Source organism: Adiantum capillus-veneris, chromosome 21, assembly GCF_014529385.1.
Source record: "Adiantum capillus-veneris isolate H3 chromosome 21, ASM1452938v2, whole genome shotgun sequence".
Classification (NCBI taxonomy): Eukaryota; Viridiplantae; Streptophyta; class Polypodiopsida; order Polypodiales; family Pteridaceae; genus Adiantum; species Adiantum capillus-veneris.
Window position 1 is genome coordinate 118,099,290 of NC_140951.1, and position 5,831 is coordinate 118,105,120.

General features: G+C 41.3%; 1 pseudogene; it reads right to left on the bottom strand.

Annotated features, from left to right (window-relative positions):
- Window positions 1-567: 567 nt before the first annotated feature.
- Window positions 568-4,133, bottom strand: LOC147431608 (peroxidase 50-like; annotated as a pseudogene).
- Between the last annotated feature and the right edge of the window lie 1,698 nt (window positions 4,134-5,831).

A 5,831-nucleotide genomic window follows, 5' to 3' on the forward strand; every position in this document is an offset into this window, starting at 1 on the left:
TTTCACAAAGGCATTGTCTCGTGAGAAGCTCGAAGCTTTCTCCAAAGCTTTGGGCTTACTCCCCTTTGTGGATTGACCATGTCCTCAGGGCATGACTTCCCTTTACTCATGTGCCAGCTCTCGTTCACCGCATCACTCCAAGTGGGATCTGTTACCATATACATGTGGTAGTGATGTGTGTGAACACACTAGGACCGCTGGGGCATTTTTTTCCTCATTAGGAGGTTTTTTTTCTCGTGCATTGTATATACGCTCATCACTGTAGGGCTATCCATCTTTCCATTGCACACTAAGTAACACTCTCTCTATTGTGTGCCTTGAGCTTCCTTTGTCTTCTACAAGCTGTGTGCATTCTCTGCAATCCTAATTCCAACATTCATGTAATGTGCGTTCAAAGGGTGAAAAAAGACCTCTTTACTTACATGCTTAAGGTAATAAAATGACCTCTTTTTCTTAAAAATTTTATGTGTTTTTTTCTAAAATCAATTTTAAAAAACCTTCTCTTTATATAATCTTGTTAAAATTTTAAAAATTTGGCAAATAAAATACCCATTCGGTTGAACTCACTTAGCAACTTACATGTTTAAGAGGTGAACCCCCCAAGAGTGAGGGCGATGGTACAATCTTGGGCACTGGTGGACGAGATGATGGCGAGGGTGGTGGTGATACTTTAGGCGTCGTTGGCTACATAGGCGAGGGAGTTGCGGGTGGAGGAGATGCCAGCATCGATGACAACTGCTTGCTCCCTCCTCCGCCACCTAAAGTCACCACCGTACACTCCTTCCTGACCTCCCCCTGTTACCCCTCCTTTATTCCTATCACTGACATCTTAATCATGGCGTCTGCAAATTTCTTAAAGAAATTACTATGCAACCCCGCCATAGACTCAACTGTGGATCGCGTGGAGGACTCCTGGAAGAGGACCTGATCTAAAAGTAGAAACCCTTTTCCTATCTGCAAACCTTTGAAGTAGCTGTTGTCAAAATTGAAGGGCGATGGGTTGAAAGCCGTGTGATGGTCATCTGTGCTGGCGGGGCATTTCTTCTAGAGCTACTAGACAGATCTTGCATCCATGGAGAACTCCACTTTGGTGGAGCTATTGAAGGTGTAGAGGCTATGAACTTGAATTGGTCACAATGGGAGAATCCAATCGTGTGGGCACCTGTGGGGACAGTTAGCAAATTCGCATGGAGATTTTGATTTGTATTGTAGAGAGTAGAGTAGAGTAGTTTGGGTGTGATGCATATATATAACTGAAAATGACCATGTTTTCTAAACTCAGCTTGACCTATGCAAAGTTTTCCGCGAGTTACTTGATGATGTTGAAGTTTGCACCAGGGAGGCGCCCTGCCAACAGACCCTGCATTGGACAATCTACCTTAAAGGCGGCCCAGTGGAACCTCCCATGATGGACCTCCAAGGTGGCAAGAGATCAACCATGTGAGACATACTTACATGACATACACTCAAGCACTCACAATCAGGCCAAATGGGCCTACAAAGACAACTCTATCTATCCCTGGCTGCAAGCGCAATAATGTCCGCACACAAAACCACCCCCCGGAATAATTGCTCCATCGCCTTCATGGCATCTATAATGGTGTTGAAGGTGTTTTGCGGCAATTTGAGGTTGCGAGACGCGTCCCTCACTACTTTATTGTCAGAGTTGGAGCTGAGCAGTGTAGAGCCATCAAACCCCTGCTACCATGAGTTGCTGCCAGCAATCTCTTACTAACCTTTGTCACTAATTACACATGTATTGTACATGGAAAGACATAGACCCATCTCTCTCTCTCTCTCTCTCTCTCTCTCTCTCTCTCTCTCTCTCTCTCACACACACACACACACACACACACACACACACACACACACACACACACAAACAAACACATATATAAAAACACACAATCCATCGGTTGTGGTTAGATATTGGGGTGCTTGCCATCATGGAAAGCGTACCCCATCCGGTTCCCAGTCACCTCCATTTGGCCAAAATCGGTTGATAAAAATGAAAGTCAACGTGACCTCCGTACAACTTTGATCTAAGCACTTGAGAGGCCCCGTCTCTACGACTACGTTGCATGCACACTGTGAGAAGTTCTATACAACTTGATCAATGCGCTCACTCCCCCCTAAAAATTTGTGAGACAGACTGTGTCGGTTACCTCCACCTACATGGGGGCAAGCACCCTGATACTTAACCATTGCCACAATCCAAAGGCTAGATTTCACTTAGAGTGCATGCATTCCCACACAAAGTACACAGAGTACACAAAAAAATCCAAAGGCTCGATCTGTGTGTGTGTGTGTGTGTGTGTGTGTGAGAGAGAGAGAGAGAGAGAGAGATTCCATCGAGCATCAGTTCGATGAGACCCTGGCTACTATAGGTTCTGCCTATGCCCAAGCGTGGGTGATTGTATGTGTGCACATGTGTGGGGTGTGTGTGTGTGTGTGTGTGTGTGTGTGTGAGAGAGAGAGAGAGAGAGAGAGAGAGAGATGCAAATCTAAAGCATTAAGAGGGGTCCCCCCCGCCCCCCCCCCCCCCCCCCCCCCCCCCCCCCCACACACACACACACACACATATATGATGATTATTGAGTAGGCATTTGCTTGCATTACCCTAAACCCCAATAAGAACAACAAGAACAAGATAATGACATGAGAAACAAAACATTTTCCCCGTGATTGAACAACATTTAGATTGTTCCTTGATTTGAGATATGAAACATCGTCCCAAATCAAGGTACCTTGACCGTGGGTGAAGAAACCCTTGTGGGGACAAGGGGAAAACAAACAATCTCCACATGATGCTCGTTGTTTTATTAAAAAAATACTACCTCAAATACATAGAGTCAAGTCACAAAAATAATTGTCCACCATTGGAAGTAATTATCTACTAGATTTTGTCCTTAGGAGGAGGACCACAAACTTTCTTCTCTAAACACTCAGAGAAGACAAAGAAATCACCCTCTAGCATTAGACAGTGACGCATTTCCTTTGTGCAAGCAAGCCCCAAGCCACCACACCCAACAAAGATGTCCATAACATGGTCGTCCTCATATGTGAATGGGTGAAAGCATGTTAACCTGTCATGCTTTTTCATGTCCCGGACAATTCTAACTAGCACAATTTTGACATATGCTAACTAGTACAATAACTTGAGCTACATCTCCAAGATCTATGACATATGATATATCAATAGAAAGCACTTGAAACAAGGAATCCAAATGTACAACCTCCGATAAATTTCGATATTATTTGTAGAAAATTTACTGGACGCCCAACTTTTTGAGGATGTGCTAACTTGAAACTGCTAACTAGCACAAAAAGCGCGGCAGGTTAACATGCTTTCACCCGAATGTTTCTAGCAACCAACTGTGTCAAACATAATAATCAAAGTTTAACAACAAGAGTTTACATAGAACTACCAAGATGTGTGTGCTGATTCACAAAGGTTCATGGCTAGAAAGTTACCTGTAAGAAGTCTTAGTACGCTTTGCTCCCCCTCAAATCAAATCTCCAACTAACTTTGTATAATCATTAGATGAACGAGGTGGAGACTTTGTGAGGTAGCTTCTTGAAGGCCAGAAAGAACTCATGAGAAACATCCTCCCTAGGTAGCCTTTCTATCATAATGAGGTGTAATGCTTTGAGCATTCTTATGATAAACAGACCAAGAGTGAGATTCATCACCCATAAAAGGAGAGAACAAATCACTTAAAGAGAAGAACTCTAAATTTTCATATGAAAGCTTCACATAGAGAAGGCAACCTCACCTGCTCACCAGTATCTGGGTGTAAGTATCCCCCATCACACATCAAAGTCCACGAGCGATGGAGCTGCAAAATAAATGTATTAGCATGCATGACAAGATCCCCAAATGTTGCACAAGAGATAAAGTCACCAAGAAACCCTCCTCTTCCAAGTGAACTTTGGCAATTTCCATGACACCACTCGTCAAGGCAGTGGAGAAGTGGTTCCACTCAGGAACAACTTTTACATTACCTATACACTCAAGTTAAAATGAAAACTTGCATCTTAAAATATCTGCATTCTATAATGAACATGAAGCATCCCAAGTGACATAAAAAAAGTTCACCTATAGTGTGATTGCGAATACCATCAACTAACATGGACGTAGGGAAGTCTGCAAAGATCAACCTCGCCACATATTGGGAAATTTCCCCCTTCAATGCATACTCACACCCATCATAGATTGATGTTTTCTTGAACCACATTCAATACTAACACAAATCAAATGATTATGGTAATATAACTTTTTAGAGAAATATGCAAGCCTTACCTATGCCATGCTAGGTCAACAATTGCTTCCACATCCAACAACAAAGCATCCACACACGTAATAAACTCCTTTCCTAAACATGGCAATGCAATTTTCAATTGCTTGGAATCGCAAAGAATGCTTAGAAAACCATAGGACATGTTAACGGTTAATGCAAGCAATAATTAGAGTAAGAAAAAACAAATAAAGAAGGAAAAAATGTCTACTTGTGGTATGTTTTGTTGGCATCCACTCATATAGAGAACAACTCATAATAGTCTCAAAGAAGCAAGACTTTGATGCTAAGGTGGATCTTTTTGCTGCAAGACTTTGATGCTAAGGTGGATCTTTTTGTTGACAAGAACATAATATTCTCATCCTCTTTATCTAACCATTCTTGTACATCCTCCGACATAGACTCTATCATCCTCAGCCGCATACAATTCAATAGCCATCTAAATGAAAATCAATACAAAAATGAGACAATAAAATACATCATGAAGTGAAATTAGTATTCAAGAAATCCAATATCTGTACACAAGACGTTTACTTGCATGCAACACTTCGGGTAAAGAGGCATAATCTGAAGCACTTTTCATGTTTGCCAAAACATGAGTATAAGACAATGAAACATGTGTATTCCTAGATGCCTTAAAAAAGACCTCAAATGTTTTTGGCAACAAAGGCCACTCCACCTCAAAATTAGTAATAATAAATTTTGCTTCACCAAACATTACCTGGCAATAGGTCTCTTGCCTCATGTAGGCTCTAAGTTTCATATAGTCTGCAAAATGACCTCCCTTGGAGTCCTTAAGTTTGGTCAAAATCATCATGTGAAGAAGTTATTTGCATCTATTGAATTACAATTGTCGATCCAACAATTTATGTACTAATTACAATGCACATGAAAATGACAAATTAAAATTTAAGATGAAATAAAACATACCTCTCTATTGTGATATTTGTGGTGCACAACCTATATAATTTATCATGAGTGATCCCTAGCATTGTTTTGTCATGCCAATCCTTGTCAAATAGCATAGTAAAAAACTCTTCACCATGTGTAGGATTTGCAATGGAAAGGTACTTATATCCACTATCTCTCATTTTTTCTTCTTCCTTCTTTAAAAATTCATTCATGTCTTCTTTTTGAAATCATCCCCAAGAAGACCTAAAGTTCTAAGCCTTCTCTTTTCATCAGCCAAAAAGGACTTCCATCTCCCCTTCAAATCAAGACAATTATTTAGCAATGTTTATATGATCCCTTAGCAACACCACACAAACAAATCCATGACTGCATAGGCTTCCCACACGGGAATTCAAGGCATATTTCAAGCCATCACTCCATCCATAACTTGCACCTGTGCAAAGGCTTCCCACATGGGATTTCAAGGCATATTTCAAGCCAAATCACTTGCCACCTTTGCAACGGCTTCCCACATGGGAATTTAGGGCATTATACAATTCGTAACCCAATCCATAACTTGCCACTTTTGAATAGACTTCCCATGTGAAGATTGTAGGCTAATTTGAAAACATGGACCCATGC